Source organism: Caretta caretta, chromosome 5 (assembly GCF_965140235.1).
Source record: "Caretta caretta isolate rCarCar2 chromosome 5, rCarCar1.hap1, whole genome shotgun sequence".
NCBI lineage: Eukaryota > Metazoa > Chordata > Testudines > Cheloniidae > Caretta > Caretta caretta.
In genome coordinates this window covers 123690665-123710838 of record NC_134210.1, presented here as the reverse complement: position 1 = coordinate 123710838, position 20174 = coordinate 123690665, and the positions used below count along the sequence as shown (strand labels likewise).

At 49.1% G+C, this 20174-nt stretch overlaps 1 protein-coding gene across 4 annotated transcripts in view; it reads left to right on the top strand.

Annotated features, from left to right (window-relative positions):
* Positions 1–11207: 11207 nt before the first annotated feature.
* The window catches only part of PGAP4 (post-GPI attachment to proteins GalNAc transferase 4), a 27252-nt gene continuing 18285 nt past the window's right edge, over positions 11208–20174 (top strand). Inside the window, exon 1 of one of the 4 annotated variants that reach the window (XM_048851170.2) lies at positions 11208–11954. The gene's annotated coding sequence lies outside the window, so the exon portion shown is untranslated. Of the gene's footprint in view, positions 11955–12138; positions 12759–13091; positions 13157–20174 lie in introns of those variants that run through there. The other 3 variants (XM_048851172.2, XM_075128865.1, XM_048851175.2) reach the window with 3 other exon arrangements.

Genomic DNA, 20174 nt, shown 5'->3' with positions numbered 1-20174 from the left:
TAGCATTTACAGCTGTGTGGTAGCAAAACAGCCCAACCAAGGGGATGGGAGAGGCACTTGGGAGGTAGAAGGGTCGTAACTACGTGGTTAATTTGATGGCAGCACATTTCTTTTACCATTTATTGGGCTGGGGGGGAGAGAGAGATTAAATTGCATTGTGCAGTATAATTCAGCAGGTGGCAGAGTTCCCTCTGAGTCAGTAGTGAAGCGATGGGCCAGCCTGGTGCTAGCAGGCACTGCATACCTGGAGATGCTACCTTTCAGATGAAAACTCAAACCTGCATAAACAACGGGGAGTCCTTGTGGCACCTTAGAGACTAACAAATTTATTTGGGCCCAAATAAATTTATTAGTCTCTAAGGTGCCACGAGGACTCCTCGTTGTTTTTGCTGATACAGACTAACAGGGCTCCCACTCTGAAACCTGTCAAACCTGCACGTTGACAATTTGTAAAGCAAGTAAGCAGGGACCAGAGGTCAGCAGTAGGAAACATAAGATCAGTCTACAATTATTCTGTGACTGGGGCAAGTTAGTTCACCTCTCTGTGCCTTAGTTTCCCACAACCACAGTGATGCATTAATGAACATGACAGGACTGTTGTGAGGATTAATTAATGTTTGTGAAGGGAATTGAACGTGAAAGTGCTAATATCACTGCAGGTAACTAGACTATAGGATTTGACATAGCTCAGTTTTCTATCTGATTTTTAAATCTAGTTCCTCTCTCTTTCAGGCCTATGCCAGAGGAAGACAAATCTCAATCCGCACAGCACACCAAGCCACTGGCGCTTGAGTTTTGCTGATCCTTATTTTATCATGTATGTTATTAATGGCTGTAACATTATCCAGCCTTTGTTAAAATCCAGCTATAGCATTTCACTCTGTGATTTCTTACAATGGCAAATTCCATCAGCTGAGCATATGATATATAAAGAAATATTTCTTTTTGTTTTAAACTGTTTTGCCACTAATTTCATTAAGAACCAAACTTTTTTTTTCTTATTATGGGATCATATAAGAATGAGGGGGCTGATCAGTTTTCACTGTATCTTTCATAATCATAAATACTGTATTTCAGTGATGTCCTCTTCCTCTTCTTCTTTCAAAGATAACCCCAGTTTTTGCAGTGCCTCATGTCAAAGTCCCATTGATCCCATCTACATTGACATTCTCTGGACCTTTTCTGTCTGAGTTATATGCCTTTCTTAAAGAGAGACAAACCTTGCACTCCACAAGAGAGTGTATCATTGTTCAGTATAATGCGATTATAATACAGTCTATATTGCATTCAGAGGACAGAGATGCTTTTTAATTGCTGTTATATAGTAGGCATATCTCATTAAAGACCATGTTGCACTTTATGTTTAAATAAGGATGTTAACACTTATGTGCTAGAAAAATTCCAATTCATTTAATTACCATCTACCTCCCAAATCTCATGCTGGTAGTTACATTCTGCCATCCCATGAGGTATTTAGAATCCTCAGCTCCCACTGAAGTAATAGCTCGTAACACATAAGCAGATAGCTCGTCTGTGCAGGAGACAGAACTTTCTTGGGGGTGGGTTTGAGGCGGTGGCATGAATATCCATAGGAACAAAGGACCATCACAAACTTCACCACCTTCCACTCCAGGTGCAAGGTATTCTTCTTCAACCTACCTTCTGTAATATAAACATAGAGCAGCATGCAGATTAAAATAAATAAATGCACACACACGAAAACACACACTCATAAAAAAGTCCAAAAACAAAACTCTACACTGCACACACAATTCTCCTCCAGGGGAGAGAATGAGAAAGAATGAATCACATGTGACAGATGTTAGTTACATCACTTAAGTCTTAATGCACTTTTGGAAGGTGCTCAGATACTGCAGTGATGAGGCCAGTGTAAGGATTTATATAGAATAGAATAGGTAGCCTCTAACCTGTGTGGAACAGTTGCACAACATTCCCAAACTGGCAAAATCAGACATTTTCACAGCACTGTCCATGCAGACATTTCTAGCTAGTATTTATGAACATTTCCCTGTCCCCTCTGAAGGAAGGAAGGTGCCAAATAGCACATCAAACCCAACCGCCCTGAACTAAGATATAAATATGTATCTGAAATTGACACCTCGGGCCTCTCTCTAATTTAAATAAGATGTCCTGACACTAAAGTTTTATTCTACCCTAATGAAATTCCCTCACTGGGCAATGACAGGTCTGGCATGTCCTAGCGTCCATTTTAAGCTTCATCTATATTAAGGAATTGCTGAAACCCTGTGAAACCAGTAGCACTTTCTCTGTGATTAGTAAGAATGAACTGGAGAGTTTCATCAAGGATTGTGCAATCCATATAGCATGGAAGGAAGTTCTCAGACATCTTAAATCACTTCTGGGCTTTATGGACTTTGGTTTACAATCCCTGTGTGCCTTAGGCTTTTCGAGCTAAATACACAAATGGATTTAGGTGCCTAACTGGCACACTAGATGCCTAAGTCCAAAATTTAGATCCTCAAAACTCCTGTTTAGTTGCAACCGCATACTTGGATGATGTGATCATCCGTACCACAGACTGGGGAACCCACTTGGAGAAAGTTGAGGCAGTACTGCGCACATTAAGGCTGGCCTCACCGCTAATCCCGCTAAATGCGCCATAGGGCTAGCAGAGGCTAGGTACCTGGGATATATTGTAGGAAGGGGCATAGTGAAGCCCCAAACAAATAAGCTAGAGGCGATTCAAAACTGGCTCCGGCCAACCCGAAAGAAGCAGATCCGCGCATTCCTAGGCATGGTAGGCTATTACCGACGTTTTATTCCCCACTTCGCTACTAGGGCAAGTCCCCTAATGGACCTGGTGAAGGCCTGAGGTCCAGAAATGGTGAAGTGGACCGACGCAGCAGAGGGGGCATTCACAGACCTTCGGACAGCCCTCTATAATGACCCCGTATTCATAGCCCTGGACTTTAACAAGGAATTTATTTTACAAACAGACACTTCTGAGGTGGGGTTGGGGGCGGTTCTGTTGCAAATGGTAGGAGAAGATCCTCTACCGAAGCAGAAAGCTTCTCCCAAGAGAACAGAAGTACGCAGTAGTCGAGAGAGAATGCCTAGCTGTCAAATGGGCTATGGAGACACTGCGTTATTACCACTTAGGCTGGCAATTTACTCTTGTGACGGACCATGCACCCCTCCAGTGGATGCAGCAGAATAAGGAAAAGAATTCAAGGGTTACCAGGTGGTTCTTATCCCTCCAACCGTTCCAGTTCCGCATACGGCACAGGGCTGGATGCCACCACAGCAATGCTGATGGTCTGTCATGAGCACACTGCCTGGTGTCCCAAGTTGCCCAACTCTATGGTGTTGAGCAGAGGGGGGGATATGTGACGGGGCAAGGCCTGATGGCTACAGTAAAGTAATGAGAGACAGCTATATTAGCCACAGGCTGAAAACATCCCTGCTACCAGGATAAACAAATGTCAGCTGCTCCAGGTCAGTTAAGACATCTGGGGCCAATGAAGATCTTTCCAGAAAGCAAGGAAGACAGTGGGTTGATTGGGACACCTGAAGCCAAGCAGGGGCTGGCTGAAACTAGTTAAAAGCCTCCCAGTTACTCAGGTGGGCATGTGTCAGGAGCTGAAAGAGGAAGTTGTGCTGTTGGAGAGACTGACAGTAAATACCATATCAGGCACAAGGAAGGAGGCCCTGAGGTAAGGGTGAAGTAGACATTGAGGAAGTGTGGGCTGCTGTGGGGAAGTGGCCCAGGGAATTGTGTGTGTCCTGTTTCCAAAAAGTCAGCTACCATAGCTGCTACTATTAGGGTCCCTGGGCTGGAGCCTGGAGTAGAGGGTGGGCCTGGGCTCCCCACTTCCCCTCTGAATTAATCACTGAGTCTGGGAGACAACAGAGACTGTGCAAGGGAGGGTAGCTTCTCCTCACTTCCCTTGCTGGCTTAGGATGAAAATGGTTCAGTAGGCTGTGACCCTTGCCTCTAGAGAGAGAAGGGCTATGTGGAGGGTCACAGTGAGCCTCTGAGACTAGCCAAATCTGCCAGGAAGCACAGGACCCATGGAGACAAGGACAGAGGTTTGTCACAGTATTTATTTATTGCTTTACTATATTTTATTTCTACAGATAATTAATTAATTAATTAATAAAGGGAAAAATTAACTGGTAAACTCTTGCCAAAAGCAGTATACCCCATTGGACTGTTGGTCTCCAGGGACAGCTCACTGAATGTATCAATAGGGGACATACAAACCTGCTGCATTATTGAACATGTGGGGCGGGTCCAGGGAGCATGTGTTGTGCAGCTGAACATGCCATTCATTCTTCTTGCAGTGAACGCATTACTCTGCTGTCAGATATGCCTGCCATGCTTTAACCCTTTATCTGCTGTGTTGCTTTGCTTGGAATGCTGAGCTTAGAGTTACCCCAGTGATATGTGCGTGTACAGACAGTGCCTTGCCAATGGCCAGCTGTTCACAGCAGCCATACACAGTGACAGGAAGACCCTAGACAGCAGCAGGCAGGACTTAGTCCCAGGTAGAGTCAGCTCAGCTTCCCCCACCCCTTAGACAGGTGGGCCGGCGGAAAGCTATGACAGGTTTCAGAGTAGCGGCCGTATTAGTCTGTATTCGCAAAAAGAAAAGGAGGACTTGTGGCACCTAGGAGACTAACAAATTTATTTGAGGATAAGCTGTAGCTCACGAAAGCTTACGCTCAAATAAATTTGTTAGTCTCCAAGCTTTCGTGAGCTACAGCTTATCCTCAAATAAATTTGTTCGTCTCTAAGGTGCCACAAGTCCTCCTTTTCTTTTTGGAAAGCTATGAGTAGCAGTTGCTTGCTGACTGAGCTCTACCTTGTCAGTCTGCGGAAACTAGTCTGCCTTCTGTAGAAGAACAAGAGCATCAAGTATTTTTTTAACTTTTTTATGTTTAACAATAAAGCACTATATTCTGTGAGCCAAACCATACTGGTCAAAAATAGCTGGCTGTGGGTATTGTTAAGGAAAAGTTAGCACATGTGACTCCATTTTGGTTTGGGGCCCACCATTGTCTGAAAGCAAGCACATCATGCACCAGGAGGAGTGTTCCTTAGATACTGCATTCCTGTGAAAATCCTCCCCCTTGTCTCCAGCCTGCCTTGACTCCCGGTATCTGTTCTTTGTCTGTCCCTAACTCCCTATCTCCTGGCCTTTGATGTGAGGCCTCCCATCCTGAGAATAAAAGTTACTGATGCATTGCTTTAGGACCATGCCGTGTAATTAACATACTAGTTTAGCACGAGGAATGCACCAAGCAGGGATAGGTGGTAGATAAGAAAAGGGTTTGTTTATTGGCTAAGGTTTCCGATGCACGAGGGCAACATGCTTTGCTAAGAGGTATATAACCTTTGTATAATCTGTATTCGGGGTCCCCTCCTGACTAGCAGGGGGGCAGCACGCTCGAGCGTAATAAACTTAGTGTTTTTTGGGAACTCTGCAGTTGTGGACTTTGTTCATGTGCCTCAGCCTAGATTCAAACTGTGCGTGTCCTATCAGGTATAATTCGTAACAGTATAAACCACTCTTTTTTTTTTTTTTTAAACTAGTCTTGGGAGGTAGAGGGGAAGAACACCTTCGGGAAAGGAGGTTAGAGGGCTCATTCCTTCACCCTTCAACTTCCCTGGTCCTTCTCGCCTGAACAGAGAGCAACAATACCCAAAGTCCGAAGGTGCAAACAATTTGGTGTTTACTGGGGTGAACTTCCAGCAAGCTTAAATCCAAGTTCCTTTTTCCTTATTTTCAAATCCCAACTTACTTCCTGTTTACCCCAAATTTGTATAGTATTATTCTCAGCTATACCTTAACCAATCATTTTACTGAAATTTACCTAACCAATCCTAACATTGTAACATGATTAGCTAACCAATTATATCCCACCACCTTAATTAGTTTACATTAATTATACAGCAGACAGAAACAATCACAGAACCAGACAGAGACCATTCAAATAAACCATAGCAAAGTGGGAACTATAATGACAAAAAATACAGAAGTGAGGATGTCACAACTACATCTATAAAGACATAAGGGTTTCCCAATTATGTCTATTGCTAAGTGAGTTCTTACCAAACAGAAAACGATCAAACTAAATTTCCTTTTACATCTTCTAGGCTCTTCCCTTTCTCTGGAGGTGATAGATCAGATCACCTTTCTAACAGCTCCAGATTGCCTTATTTCAATATGACCGCTTTGAAATGTTTGAGGATGTGGCTGAACACTTTCCAGCTTATGGCTGCTCCCACTGTTTAGCCAAAGGTCTTAGCTTAGGAACAGGGCCTCAGACTGTCACAGTGAAAGAAGGCCCCTACACAGGCAGACAATGATTTGATTCTTTCTTTTATAGCCTCTACAACTGGCTAAATGATAAACATATAGCTAAATTCTTAAAGTATAGGCCTTTACAGACTGGCCTGAATATCTATATCCTAACAGGCTTCTCAGCCGGGAATCACAGGGTTGGTTTCAGTGCCTAGTTGGGGAGGATTTTTCCTGTTTCTGTTCTTATGATAACTTGTTTTATTGTCTTATTATTGGCACAGGTTTTCAACGGGCTAGTGATTCTGAGCCACCTCAGTGTTTGGGTATCCAGCTTGAGACACTAAAGGATGATATTCTTAGGGTGGGGGCTCAGCACTTCCTGAAGACCAGGCCTCTTGAAGGTATGTCAGGTTGCCCCCCACCCCATAAACTGAGGCACCCCTAAATCACAACTCAGTTATGAAAATCTTGACCATACACAATAACCCTTATAGGAAAGACTTTGCAGACTGCCACTGGTTGAGTTCTCCAAGCTGAGTCATTCCACTAACTGACAACACCCTCCAAGATATAACTTCCAGTACAACACTATACGTGAATCGTGGTGACAGCACAGTCCTCACTTGATAGCTTCCTCCACTCATTCAAGAGGAAGAAAGATGATCGTTATATTGATTTACTCACAGTTGTTCAAGGGGAACCCTACACCTCTGCTCCCAAAAATGGCATGCCTGAGAAAAGAATATCTCAAGGTACACTAGTGGGAACTTTAAGGAATGGTCAGCTCAGCTTCCGACATTAGTTACTCTTATCTAGGGCTTGTCTACACTGGCTCTTTACAGCGCTGCAACTTTCTTGCTCAGGGGTGTAAAAAACCACCTCCCGGAGTGCAGCAAGTTTCAGTGCAGTAAAGAGCCCGTGTATACAGCGCCCCAGTGCTGGGAGCCCCGCCCCTCGTGGAGGTGGGTTTTTTTAGAGCGCTGGGAGACCTGTCTCCCAGCGCTGTGCCGCAATGACACAAGCCACGCTGTAACATTGCCAGTGAAGACGTGCCCCTAGAGTCCTGCCCCTCTAGTCTATTCTAGTATTTTTATCATGCCTGGTACAGGGGTATCTGAGCATCTGTGTGGAAATCTAAGTGTCGTATCCAAATATAAATCAATATCAATAAACACTATGGGGGAGGGAGAGGGAATCACTACTTTTTTCTTTTTCTTTGTGCATTGTCTGTCCCCAGGTGACTTTGGGTAAAATAACAAGGTAGCAGACATCTGAGCACATTTGTAGATTCCCCCAGCTGACCTTCACCATTTCCCGGGAGAACAGATCTCTACAGGAACCAAAACACAATCAATGCTACTCAACTGCATCTTCACCCTGAATGCTGCAGTTTCTTTCAGGCTGTTCCTGGCATTAACTCAGCAACAGGAAGTTTTGGAATATATGGATATATTTTTGGAAACCAGAGTAAAGGAGGATTTCAGGCATGCATAATTTAATTACCTCTGCCTATAATGCTCCTTGGATCGAACAATATAAATGGAGCAATAAAATTCATGTATATGAGATGAGTCCATCCTGGCTAGCATTTTCTGGTCATGTGATTGGATAGCCCTAAACCAATACCTCCATTAAACAGCATGTGGTGTACTAAAGGGAAAGACACACTATACATTATTTTTTTTGCGGTATTTGCAGAATTTTTCTAGCAACAGGCGAGTTCACAGGCTGGCCAGCAGCATGAAAATTTAACCCAAATATACAGCCATTTTCTTTTGTGCTAGATCAAGCACTAAAGAGTTCTGGAGAAATTTCCCTATAGAGACAGAATCACAGAGGTACACTTGAGATATAGCAAAACTGAACTTTATTTTCTACCACATCTTTCAAAGGAACAGTAGCTCAAAACTCTGTAAATTGTTAAATAATATGAGCTTGGAAAAATTGAGGGTGGGGAGGAGGGTTGTTTGAAGGCCAGAAAAGGGAGTTCAGGAGGGGATCCCGATAAAGTATGAGTTGTAGCTGTTTGATGATACCCCATATGGGTTCCAGTGTAGGGTGTGATAGGTGACATCTAGGGGCATGTGACTGGAGGAGGTTTCCAAGCACATCATCAGAAGCAAGCTCCCCACAGCCTAGGACACACCAAAGCCAAGCAATGTCAGACCCTGCCAAAACAACAGGTGCAAAATCTGCAGATATATCTCCAATGATCTACACCCCCAACAACACACCTTTCAAGACCCCGGGGTCCTATAAGTGCCTATTACAACATGTGGTGTTCCTTAGCCAGTGCACTAAATCCCCCAATAACAACTATGTGGGTGAAACCAGACACTCACTCTTGAATGAACTCACAAAGGAAACTGATAAAAGACAAAAATACCCTGTCACCTGTGGGTGAACACTTTTCACAAAGTGATCACTCTGCATCTGACCTCAGTCCCCCTCCTCAAAGGACACCTGCACAACACTTTCAAAAGATAAGTGTGGGAGATTAAATTCATAACTTTGCTAGACACTAAAATCATGAACTGAATAGAGACAATGGATTTATGGCTTATTACAACAATCTATAACCCACTAACAACCCTCCCCCAGCCACTTGGCCATGAATGGTCCCTTGATATGTGTTAACAATTTATGCTAAACCATCTGTTCCACCTTGTATTTAGCTGTGACTTTCTGCACAGGTGCCCGGGCTCCAGGAATATTCAGGGCCGGGGGCCTAGCTCCACCAATGTTTGGAGCCAGGTCTCTCCCCCGGCCCTTCCTGGAGTCTCCCCCGGCCCCTGCCTGCTGCCCCCAGGGTCCCAGAGCATCCCTGCCTGATTGAAAGCAGGCTGCTGCCCTGCCTCTCTGTGCTGCTCTCCCTCGCCTATCCTGCTGGCCACCGCACAAGAGCGGCATCAGCAGCAGGCAGCTGCCTTGGCGTGCACACATGATTGGCAACCCTCCTCTCCCCCAGCACCTACCTGCAGGCAATGCCCAAGAGGCTTCGGGCCTGGAGACATCTGGAGCGGACCTCACTCACCTGAGCAGCTGCTGGGGCTTTGGTGAGTGTCTCACCCTGTGATTCCCCCCAACTCCCACAGCCACCACTCCTGCCCCACGCTGGCCAAGGGGCAGCCCGATCCCCCACCACCTGTGAGGCTACAGTGAGGGGCAACAGCAGGGGAGGATGATGGCATGTCGTCCCCCCCCCCCCGGCACCTACCACAGGGGAGGCAAGGGGCTTCTTGGACCTGAGAAGGGCCCTAGGAACATGTGCAGTGACAGTGGTGTGAGGTGAGTGTGCTGCTGGGGTGGGTGGGTTGGGGGAGAGTCCTCTCTGGCCCTAGCCCTGGGGCAGCCTGTCTGCACCCCAAGCTCCTCATCCCTGGCTCCTCCCCACCCCAGAGCCTGTGCCCCCAGCCACAGCCCTCACCCCCTGAACTCCAACCCCCTGCCCCAGCCCAGACCCCTCACCCAAACTCCCTCTTGAAGCCTGCCTCCTACAGCCCCTCCTGCACCCCAACTCCCCCAGCCCAGAGCCCGCACCCCAACTCCCTCCCAGAGCCCACCCCCTGAACCCCAAGCCCCAGCCCAGAGCCTGCACGCTGCACCCAGACTCCCTCCCAGAGCTTGCCCTCACACCTGCTCCTGCACCCCAATCCAGAGCCTGCCCTCAAATGCTCTCCTAGAGCCCACCTCCTGCACCCTAACCCCCTGCCCCAGCCTACAGCCCACACACTGCCCCCCAGCTCCCTCCCAGAGCCCATCCTCTGTACCCCAACTGCCTGCCCCTACCCAGAGTCTGCACCCAAACACCCTCCCAGAACCCACTCTCTGTCCTAACCCAGAGCCTGCACCCACTGCACTCTAACCCCCTGCCCCAGCCTAGAGCCCGCGCCCCGCACCCAATCGCCCTCCCAGAGCCTGACCCCTCCTGCACCCAGACTTCCTCCCAGACCCTTAGGGATGGTGGGGCGGGGGGAGCACAACTTGGACCTGTTCTGGGTACCACCAAAAATTACACAAACCTGCTGCCCCTGACTCTGCAGAAGAGTGCTGTGAAAACTCTAAGGCAGTGGTTTTCAAACTTTTTTTCTGGCAACCCAATTGAAGAAAATTGTTGATGCCCATGACCCAACGGAGCTGGGGATGAGGAGGTTGGGGTCTGGGAGGGGCTCAGGGCTAGGGCTGAGGGTTAGGGTGAGGGTTGGGAATGAAGGGTTCAGGATGTGGGAGGGGACTCTGGCTGGAGCAGGGGGTTGGGGAGTGGGTCAGGGCTCTGTGCTGGGGGTGCAGGCTCTGGGGTGGGGCGGGAGATGAGGGGTTTGGGGTGCAGGAAGGGGCTCTGGGTTTGCAGGGGAGCTAAGGGCTGTGGTAGGGGGTTGAGGTGCAGGCTTACCTCCGTCAGCTCCCAGTCTGTGGTGCAGCCGGGGTGCAGAGGCAGGCTTCTTGCCTATCCTAGCGCCATGGTCCACGCTGTGCCCCGGAAGCGGCCATGCCCTATCCTGCCTTAGCTGAGCAGGACCACCAACAGGACTTTTAGGGATCTAGTCGGCAGTGCTGACTAGAGCCGCCGTGACCCCGTCCCTTCCATTCTGTGACCCAGTTCTGGGTCACGACCCACGGTTTGAAAACCGCTGCTCTAAGGCCTTGTCTACATTACATTCACTCTCCCCTCAACATATACAGTGGTTCTCTCTCTCTCTCTCCTATACCCTCCACCCCCACCCCCCAGCGATTTAATTACAACTGTACATTGGCGTAACTTACATCAATAAAACTCTGTAGTGTAGACAAGGCCTAAATCTTGTCTCTCACCAACAGAAGTTAGTCCAATAAAGATTCTACCTCACCCACACAGTCTCTCTAATATCCTCAAACCCACACAGCCACAACAACACTGCATAAATCAAGAAAGACCTTTATTCTGGAGAATATAGTGGTATCACGGTGCATGACAGAAGAGCAACCGGGTTATGTCATAAAGGATCAGATGGAAGAAGGAGCTTTTAAATATAGCCAGGGAATGATCAGTGTACATGAAATCCTGAGTAGGAAAAGGGCAAATTGGGGGTAATCTGGATTACGAGCCAGAACAGGGAATTGCAACTGTCTCCAACAGTGAAGGGGTTAACATTTCATTCGTCCTACTGGAATGTTAATGGACCACAGCAGAAATCCAGGAGTCTGGCTGCAACAGGAGCTCAGTCCTTGGCTTTGTTAATATTTGTGCTGGTTATTTTTCCCCTCATTCTTTCACACCTCTTCTTTCTCTCTCGTTTTTGGTCTCTCTCTCTCTCTCTCTCTCTCTCTCTGTGGCTTGTGTGGTCACGTTTGGTTTTAAGTGCCTGTTGTAATCCCATCCTCCTGGCCTGAGAGGGAGGAGGAGGAGGAGGGAAACGGCATGCGAGAAGCGAGCAACAAGATAAAATGGATAGCAGAGGCAAGAAGCCTGGAGGGTGGAAGATTGTGCTGCGAGGGAACATTAGAAAGGAAAGGGGAGACGCCCAGGATTTATAAAAACCAGCGGCTCAGGTTTTCAGGATTCCTAGCTCTTTCCTTCTCTACATGCGGGGCAAGACTCCAGATAGGAAAACCCGCAATTCCTTCTTACTGTATTTTCCAGCCCAGCTTCTGTGCCGTTTTTCCATTATGGCTTTTGCTGCTATGGTGAGTTTGATTGTTGTTGTTTTTTATACAGGGGTGCCAGGAGGCTTAATAAATCAATGGTCCTTTGAGATCCTCAGATGAAAGGCACTAGCTAGTCCAAGTACATGATATGTCGCTCCTGCCAGCTGTACAGTTCCTGTGGGGGAGATATTAGCGGAGGGCTGGGGGGGAAGCGGGGGGCGGAAACTGAATGGCTGCAGAGAGCTGTGCATGAGGGTAAACAGGGTTTTCTGCCGTTCTGGGAGCGAACTGCAGGGCGCTCTGATCGCTGGGGCAGGGGAACAGGGACTGCGGAAGCCCCAGCAGGGACAAGATGGATGCTTCGTGCTTGCTAAAGGTTGGGGGGCCAGGAGAGGTGGAGAGCAGGGGAAACGGATAGCGGTCAGGGCGCGGAAGAACAAGCCGCCCGGAGGAAAATGTAATGAAGAGCTCGTGTAAGGAAGCAAATGACGGCTTCCCAAAACGATTCCTGACGTCAGTCTGGGTGAACGTAGCCCGAATTTCCGAGGACAACCTCCCTGCAAGGAGCTTGCGGCCTGTTGGCATCTAAGGAGCAGCTGCGGCTCCCCTGCCTTGGGAGAGACTGGGAAGGGGTGAGGGCGAGAATCGGCTCAGCGGACGCTCCCTCCTCTTTGGCCACCATCACCAAGGTAACCGCCCTTCTCCCCGAGCGGTCCCGCAGCCTGTCACCTGGCCACCCTGCAGGAGAAGAAAGCCCCGGGCAAAACGAGGGCTGAGGTCTGAGATCTTCACAAATTGTTGCACAGGAAGTTTGCAGCCACGCTGGGTGTACGGTAAACGCGTGTGAGTGTCCTGGCTAGCCCTGTGTGCCTGTGGCGGGGGGAAGTGCTCGTAACCGGAACCACTGGGGGTCGGGGCCGGCTCTAGGCCCCAGCAAAACAAGCCGGTGCTAGGGGTTTTATGCCCATGCCCCCCGCCGCCCCAGCTCGCCTCCGCCTGCCCCGCCGAGCGCCCCGCCGCTGCTCCGCTCTTTGGCCTGCCCAGCCTGGGCGGGAGGGGGGAGCAGCCGGGGGGAGGCGGCGGAGGCGAGCTGGGGCGGGCAGCGGTTCCTCTACCCCCCCCACCCCCACTCCCACTCCCACTCCCATTACTTCCTGCGCCCCCCTCGCTCCGCCCGCTCCCCGGAGCGCGCTGCCTCTCCCTGGCCGGAGGGGGGACGCGGGGGAGCAGGCGGAGCGGAGGTGAGCTCGGGCGGGGGGGTTCCAGGGGGGGACCCGCAGGAAGCAATGCGGGATGCCGCAGGCCCGGTGGAGGAGGTGGGGCCGGGGATTTGGGGAAGGGGTTGGGAAGGGGCGGACCCGAGGGGGGGGGGCACGAAAAAAAGCGAGGGCGGCCAAAAATCCTAGAGCCGGCCCAGCTGGGGATGGCTCTCTCTAAAGTCGCTGGGAAGATGGCTTCATGCACAACTTCTGAACTGCCATCAATGCGCCGTGCTTCAACACCTCGACTAGCATTTGCTGGGAGGGCAGGGGAACGAGCTGCTCCCCTTTACCGTTAGTCAAAGCCTGCTGCTTTGCTGCCTCTCAAAGGAGGGGTGTGCAAAATATGTGTGCGCAGGCAACCTACTTTCCAGCTGCTCTATTTTTCCCATTCCCCCTCCTTTACCAGCTGTAGGGATGGGCCTAAATAGATCAGTCCTCTGCCCTAGAGCCAGTAGCATCAGGTTTGCTGTCACTTCTTGCTGGGTGGTGGGGGTGGCACATAGGGGAAAAGGCTGCCCACAGAGCTCTGAATCTTTCCGAGTTGAATACAAAGAAAATGATCTGATGCTGCTTAAGATTTCCAACTGTGTCGTTCAAAATAGGTGACTAATGTTTGCCTCTGAACTCTGGCTGGAATCTAGATCCTCTGGTTCACATTTTTATTGTGCAGGCTGGAAACTTTCAGACTTATTTGCAAAGGCCTTTGATCACAAGGAAGTATGTGCCTGAGGCTGTTTTTAGACAACTGAGAGGCAATAAAGATAAATTTCAGAGGAACAGCCGTGTTAGTCTGTATTCACAAAAAGAAAAGGAGTACTTGTGGCACCTTAGAGACTAACCAATTTATTTGAGCATGAGCTTTCGTGAGCTACAGCTCACTCGAGCTGTAGCTCACGAAAGCTCATGCTCAAATAAATTGGTTAGTCTCTAAGGTGCCACAAGTACTCCTTTTCTTTTTGCGAATAAAGATAAAGCATTTCCTGAGTGGCACAATGATGACCCCATTCCCCTGTGTTTTGTGCCCCTCAGGGGAATGGGGAGTTGTACTGCCATGCATGTGGCTAATGCAGAGGTTTTGCTAGTAATGAGTGTTAAATACCTGGGGTGCGGGGTGGTAGGAACAGCTCCTGACCTTGTGAGATCCTAGACAACAAGTCACTTTTCTACACCCTTCTGATTCCCCTCCTACCTTTCCTCTGTCAGGTTTTGTCTATTTAGGCAGGGCGCTCTTCAGGGCAGGGCTTGTCTCTTCCTATATTTATGTACAGTGCCTAGTCAAGGGGGCTCCAATCTCAGATGGGGCCTCTAGTTGCTACATCATACAGATGATGATGATGATAACACCAGGGAGAGGAAGTCACCTGTAGGTCTGAAATTCCTGTAGTGCAGAGTAAATGACACTGAGAGCTGGAACCCCACCCCTCCAGGACAGAAAGTCAGAACCCCACTTCCTCCAATCTGCTAATCAGCAGAGCTAAGCCAGCATGGAGGAGCTTTTTGGCCAAGAGCAAAGCAGATTAACTTCACCCCTGAAGTAAAGGCGGCAACGGGGAAGGAACTATAACTGAGTCATAGTTTGGTGGTTGGTCTGCTCCTAGGATGGCATAGTTTACTCAGGGCAAATTGTAAGGGTAACCTCTGGCTACGACACCCATTTACTCACTTATTTAACAGCTTGCCTCTGGTTTCACCTTCCTTTTTCAGTACTCTTTCAGTAAGCCTGCTCAAACAGAGGTAAACAAGGTTTAATTCTTCTCCATCAATCTCCATCAATCTCCATGCACTTGTCTAGGCTAAGAAACAAAGCCAGCTTGGACAAAACACGGCCCTTTCTGACTGGTGTGGAAAATGACTGTCCCACTGTTGTAGATGAAGCCGAACAAGTTCAACACCTGCCATAAGCCAGCCTGGCCAATCGCTAACTCTAGCAGGGGTCAGTCATGCTTTAGGTTTGTCTATATCAGCATGACAACCATTTTCACGACTGGTTGAAGTGGATGATGAGGGACCGAGAGCAGCGTCTAGCTGATAGCGGTCATTCACAGGCCACATTTAAGTGACCAGTCTCTAGCTGTTCTTATATGTGTAAGTAGAGTTTTGCAATGAAGGCCTAATTTGTTATAACAGCTCTGTTGTCACTTAGGCATCTAAATGAAATGACCAGATTTTTCATGAGTGCTCAGCACGCAACAGATCCCATTACTGTCAGTGGGAGCAATTGGGTGCTGAGCTCTTTAGAAAATCTGGCCTGAAAATGACCTCTCGAAACTAATCTCCAGCCTATCAGAATTTAGGGTATGAGTTGCTGTACTAGGTCAGACGAGTAGTCCATCCTAGTCCAGTATCTTGTCTCTAGCAATGCTTGGGACCTGAGGCTTCAGCAGAACTTGAAACCCCTGTAATACACCTAGCTGATGGTGTGAAGTGATACATGAAGTGGGAGTGAGAACAAAGGGAATTCTCTTATTTTTTCTTATGCGTTTAAGCTGGTCTGCCAGCAGGGTCTTTGCAGACCCTGTTTATTGCAACTGTTAACCTCTAAAAGTTCTTTATATTTTAGTGGGGTTTTAACTACCTGACTTCCGCTTAAATCACCACACTAAAAATATCACCCCACAGCCAGAACTCATCTTCTCTGGCAAAGTAGGTTAGTAGTCAGGGCTGCTAGGCCCTGAGCCTGCAATTGAATCCCATGTAGGTGGACCTTGAACCTCCCGTGATGCCCGGGGGCTTGGTGTAGATGCAAAATTTCGCTCACATGGATGTAATTGCAGGAGCAGGGCACAAGTCAGACTTTCCCATTAACAGGGCCAGCTCTAGGCCCCAGCAAAACAAGCAGGTGCTTGGGGCGGCTCATTTCTAGGAGCGGCATTCCGGTGCTGGCCATGCTGCCTCTCGAAATGTGCCCCCGCCGCCCCAGCTCGCCTCCGCCTGCTCCCCTGAGCGCGCCGCTGCCACTCCGCTTCTCCCCCCTCCCTTCCAGGCTTGCTGCGTGCGAAACAACTGTTTGTTACAGTCACCGTTTTGCGCAGCAAGCCTCGGAGGCGGGGGTGGAGCAGAGGTGAGCTGGGGCGGGGAGCGGTTCCTCTATCCCCCCCCCGCTACTTCCTGCACTCCCCCCACACCCTTGCTCACCTCCGCTCTGCCTACTCCCCTGAACGCGCTCCTCTCCCTCGCCTGAGAGGGAGGGGGGAGAAGCAGAGTGGCGGCGTGTTCAGGGGCGCAGGCAGAGCAGAGGTGAGCAAGGGCGGGGCGTTGCTGGGCGGGAGGGAATGCGGCATGCCCAGGGGAGGAGGTGGGGCCCGGGAATTGAGGATGGGGTTGGGAAGAAGCGGAGTTGGGGTGGAGCCGGGGGGCATGAAAAAAAGCGTGGGCAGCCAACATTTTTTTTGCTTGGGACAGCAAAAATCCTAGAGCTGGCCCTGCCATTATACACAACCACACATTGCTGCACACGTTTGTAATTATAACAGCTGATATTTCCATAACACCTTCTATCCTGAGGGTCTACATATTGTGAGCTGGGTGAAACATTGTTACAGGTAGAGTTAAAACCTCAGGAAGTTTGATAGGTGTGAACATAGCCTTCAATTAACATAACAGTAAGGGAAAGCACTCACCTAAGACAAAAGGAGTACAGTAGAACCTCAGAGTTACGAACTGACTGGTCAGCCACACAACTCATTTGGGCAGCACCAGCAACGACACCCTCCCCCCCCCCCCCAAAAAAAAAACCCAACAAAACAAAAACCAAATACAGTACAGTACTGTGTTAAATGTAAACTTAAAAAAAAAAGGGCGGGGGGGAGTTTGACAAGGTAAGGAAACTATCTGTGCTTGTTTCATTTAAATGAAGATGGTTTTCTTCTGCATAGTAAAGTTTCAAAGCTATATTAAGACAATGTTCAGTTGTAAACCTTTGAAAGAACCACCATAATGTTTTGTTCAGAGTTACAAACAACCTCTATTCCCAAAGTGTGTGTAACTCTGAGGTTTTACTGTATGTGAACCCACTCAGGAGCTTTTGCTGAATATTGTTTTGAGGAGGTTTGCATGTAGGCATGTGTGTAGGCAGAACAGAAAATAAACTAGGAGAGACAAGCAGAAGAAGGGAGGGATAGCTCAGTGGTTTGAGCATTGGCCTGCTAAACCCAGGATTGTGAGTTCAGTCCTTGAGGGGGCCATTTAGGGATCTGGGGCAAAAATTGGGGATTGGTTCTGCTTTGAGCAGGGGTTTGGACTATAAGATCTCCTAAGGTCCCTTCCAACCCTGATATTCTGTTCTATGAAAGCACAGTGTCTGACCCTGGAAGAAGCATGAGGACAGGTTTTTGGGTCAGGAACACAGGCAGAGAAGATTATTCTTAGTTCTGTTCACAAAATAAGCTGTTTCTTACTGTTTGATTCCTACTGTGTTCAGAGACACAGGACTCTGTATATTCTGTGTAAATAAACAAAACTGCATCAGAGAAATACCAATCTGTCACCAATTTCTACTCCTACCTGGAACATCCCCAGGGCCTCAAACTTTGGCTAGCCACTTGGGTCAAAAAGGAGCAACAATATGGTTCACAAAGAGAACTCATCAGGAAGTGTGGTCACTTTCAGGTGGAGCTGTAAAGCAGTGACTTTGGAGAACAGGTTTTGTTATGGTAGGAGAGGAATGGAAGAATTTCTCTCTTCATCTTTCATGGCCTAGCCTTCCAGCCAGGTCATCTCTTTGCAGTTCTATCTTCTTCCAGCTAAAGAATCCACACCAACACCCAAACAGAGCTCCTTCTGTCCCTCTCAAGCTGTTGAAGTTCTCTGCTTTTTTACCCTTGCTGGGCACTGCAGAGTTATTTCTTTGCTCCTTTGACTCAGGACTACCTCCTAGGCTTTTTTCCCCACTCCCTCCCCTTCCTGGGGACTCTGGCAACTTCTACCAGCGACCTCCCTGCTTCTTAGACACTCTATTTCCAAGGCCCCCACAGGAGTTTAACTTGCTCCGTGGTTCTCTCTACCCTGCCTTCACCAGGCTCTTCCCAGAAAGCTGGCACTTCCACTGGTCCTCTGTCCTAGATTTCCCCTTTCTGACAAAGTTTTGCCTCTACGAAGTCCTCCCTGACTCTTTCCCAGCTGGGGTCACTACTGGTAATTAAGCCACCAGATCAGGATCTGCTTGGGGGGTGGGGGAGGTAAACTGCTAAGTAACAGGTAAGGCTAAGGCTGACTTTCCTTAAAGGGCCTGCTAGCCTTTGGCAGGCCATTATACAGATGATAGGGCCAGTCTAGTTCTCTTGGCCCCTTTGACTTGAGTTCCCCCCCACACCTCTATATACCTAGGAAACAGCCTCTCTGCTCCCATCTGGCTGCGCTCGAGTCCCACAAGCTGTGGTGATTTCCTTCCTCCTTCACCTGTTTATGTCTTGGTGACCCTTCTACTACTCCTATGTGAACAGGAAGTCAGTAGATGGAGCCACAACACAACTTTCCAGGCCAGGAGAAAGACAGGAAATTGCAAGCACCTCTGCGGTGACCTGCAGGCACAGTGATCTGGGGATGGCACCCGGATGACTGGCTGTGTGTGTACAGCACGGATCCCAGAGAGTGAGACCCTATGCAAGCGCACAGGTCTCAGGGTACCTCTGATTCTTCAAACTGTGTTCCATCCAAGTGTCTGTTTTGCTGGCAGCCAGTCCCGCATTCCTCTCTTTCCCAAGTAGTTCAAAGATGCCTCTCCTGAAGGGTATGTGAAGAATAGGTGGCATCCACTTCCTGCTCTTCACTGCCTCAGACATGCCACCCTCAGATAATGATCATCTTTCGTGGGAGGGACCTTCTCAGACAGGGATTTCCTAGCACCCAAGTATGTGTTTCTGAAAACTACAGAGCCAGAACAGCTTGCTGCGGGCCCACAGCTCCTCCAGCGCTGGCTTCCAGTTTGTTTGGCGGAGGGAGCGTGATTTCCTTCTTCTACTCTGAGAATGTTAATGCCACCATTGATTGTGCTCCCCACTCACAGATGCGGGGCCTGATCCTGCAGGGCCTTACAGACACAAGCAGCCCTGCTGATATCAATGTGCCCACACCCATGTACTTGTGCAAGTGAGGCTTTGCAGCATCCGGCCCTTCATGCAAGTGCTCCCTTCACCACTGCGCCTGACAAACTGAGGAGCAGGGGCAGTACATTCACCAAATTAGCCCAAGATAGCTTCAGAAGTGGACCTCAAGTCTATAGCGTCCTTAGGCCTTCAGGTCCTCATGCCCTGATTCCTGAGGACCCTGGGCCCATATGCAGAACAGCAGTACAACTCTCTGCTCTAATACCCTTTCTGGGGTTGTGAGACATGCAAGATTTTTTTAGAAGGTAAGTCATCAAACACAAATTAAGCACAGGCACATAAGTACAACTACTTTGTTTCATCAAACCTATGTATTTCTTAACATTATACTTTTTTTTTTTTTAATGATTACTGTAATAGGCAAAGTTTTTAAGATAATTGTAGTGTAATTTTTGATAAGGGCTTCAGCGCCCTAGCTGGCAGGAGGGCTGAGCAGGGCCGGAGGCTCGGACCCCGGCTGGCAGGGGTCCAGGTGGCTGGAACCCCAGACCAGCAGCGAAGTGAGCGGGGCCGGCGGCTGGTATCCCAGGCCGGCAGCAGGCAGAGCAGGGCCGACGGCCGGGACCCCTGGTGGCAAGGGGCCGGCGACTGGAACCCCAGACTGTCAGCAGGCTGAGCTAGGTGGCTGACAGAACCCCAGTGGCTCACCCGCCGGTTCCTGCCAGCCGGGGTCCCGGCCGCCGGCCCCGCTCAGGACCCAGGCTGGCAGCGGGCTGAGCGGGGCCAGTGGCTGGGACCCCAGCTGGCAGCAGCGTGCCAGTAAAAATTAGCATGCGTGCCGCAGGTTGCCAACCCCTGTGTTAATGTAACCTATGTGCCTAATAGGGAGATGTCTCTTTAAGAGACCCACTGTGGGATGTAGGAGTGAGCTGTGTCTGGGTCACTGTTGCTAG